The sequence below is a fragment of the Lycium barbarum genome, chromosome 3, assembly GCF_019175385.1.
Source record: "Lycium barbarum isolate Lr01 chromosome 3, ASM1917538v2, whole genome shotgun sequence".
Taxonomy (NCBI): Eukaryota; Viridiplantae; Streptophyta; class Magnoliopsida; order Solanales; family Solanaceae; genus Lycium; species Lycium barbarum.
In genome coordinates, this window is record NC_083339.1 from 9,548,173 (window position 1) to 9,550,390 (window position 2,218).

Here is a 2,218-nt window from a genome sequence, read left to right on the forward strand (position 1 = left end):
AGGTGTAATTTGAGCGTATCATCTATCAAATCTGCTAATTTCATGATTGTGACATAAAATGAACGAATGAATAACATACATCTCGAGAGAGTAACAAAGAAATTAGAGGACAAGACAAGATTCCATTTGGAAGAAAATGAAATAGCCGATAGATAACGACACAAGCATGAAAGCTATCAGTCAAGAAGAAATCAAAAGACGACATTAGGTTAGACAGCCTAGTTTGCAACCTTTCCTTTAATACACATACGAACTACGCTGACCTGATTCCCTCGGCGGGATACGTAGGCAGCCCACATAGGGTTCGGTTGCATTATAGTAGAAAACCCAAAAATCCTTATGTAAGGAGAACTACACATGGCCTGATTCCCTCGGTGGGATTCGTAGACTATCGACATACGGCTCAGTCATATTTAGATAAAAATCCAACAAATCTTTAGCCATTTACATAACGGAACTACGCTGACCTGATTCCCTTGGTGGGATACGAAGGCAATCCACATTGGGTTCAGTCCCTTTATTAGAAAATTTCAAACCATGTACCTCACGAACTACGTTCTGACCTGATTCCTTTGGCGGGATACGTAGGCAACCTATATAAGGTTCGGTCACACCACAACATAAGTTTAGTATACCTTTCTGAGCCTAGAGCTGGGGCAGATTTTGAAAAGATATAGACGAGAAGATGGTTGGACATCGACAGGATTAAGGCAAATGACTTTTCAATTGTTTCAGAAGTGTCACAATCTAAAGACGGCAGAAATTTTTATAACTTATATACATATAGTTACATATATATCTTTCCTTACATACATATATTTACATATATATTTTTCAAATGAAACACTTTCTGTCAATCGTTTAATAGACTAACTTAGGAATAAGAACAAATCTAAATTGGCATTATTGGTCGCTCTTCGATTGCAACTCTTTTATATTTGAAAGAATCATAAAGACATTAGGAAGTCCTTAAGAGATCAAGCGCATATTCATAGAACAACCATTAGAAATATATCACATTGAAACCTGAAGCATAATATCTAATCAAGTTGGGGAACACAACCTTAGTCTCTCTCTAGCATTAATTACATTTCAAGTTAAAGTATTCAATTACATTATTCAACAAACATTTCAAACTGTCAGGAATAGGATTAAAGTCGTTAAAGACTAGTATCGCATACGATTAGTAACCTTTTCTCTCCATATTCCCTGTTGGATTCGACCCCAACCTTATTTGGGTTACTATATTTGACAACGTCCGCTTTACGCCATTAATAGGTGTAATTTTAGCGTATCAAATTTTTACGCCGTTGCCGGGGATTACGGTTTAGAAATTACTAATTGTTGTGTACTCTTCTTTAAAACTTTTTCTATTCCATCACACCTTGTTTGCTGTTGTGGTGAACCAGGTGAACATGGCTGGAAGACAGAATCGCAATCAGGGAAACCAAGGTGGACTCTAAGTGAACCCAACTGCACTAGAAGAGGACGAAGAGGAAAATATATTTGCGGAATTCATCAATGAAGCTGATTATGCTTCTGCTGTGGTTCCTTCTAGAACGGGAAATGCTAATTTCAAAATTGATAGTTCCATCTATCAGCTATTGAAACTTGAAGGCTATTTCCGAAATTCTTCGGAGGATTGTCCACTCCGACCCCTGAAGAACTTCCTGCATATATGTTCTCAACAGTCCCAAGGTGTTGTTCCTGTTGATGCACTGCGGTTACGGGTCTTCAAATATTCCTTGGCTGGCCAAGCAAGGGAATGGTATGAAAAGCTCCCTAGCAATACTATTCATACCTGGAACGAGTTAGCCAACATATTTTTGAAAAAGTGGTTCCCACCAAGCAAAAACGCTGAGCTCCGGGACAAGATCTTTGAGTTCAAACAACTTCCGGGGGAACAATTATATGCAACATGGGAGCGTTTCAAATACTATCTAGCTCAATCTCCGACTCATGGATTTCCGGATGCTATCCTCACCGAGAAGTTCTACAAGGGGTTAGATACCATGAATCAAATTGCTGTCAACACTGCAGCTGGGAGATGCTTCATGGACAAATCATTTGTCAACATCACCAGATTGCTCGATAAGCTTACCACCCACAATCAAGCTTGGCACTAGAGCGATAGTGAAGTCTTGTCATATGGTAGTCCCTCTGCTGCCGCGGTGGCCAAATAAAATCATGAGCGAGATCATGCCTTTGCTCAATTGCA

General features: G+C 39.3%; 1 non-coding gene across 1 annotated transcript; it reads right to left on the minus strand.

The window, feature by feature from the left end:
- Nucleotides 1–1,859: 1,859 nt before the first annotated feature.
- Nucleotides 1,860–1,966, minus strand: LOC132634457 (small nucleolar RNA R71). Its single transcript, XR_009580179.1, has one exon. It is a non-coding gene; the product is annotated as a small nucleolar RNA R71 (small nucleolar RNA).
- Nucleotides 1,967–2,218: the final 252 nt, after the last annotated feature.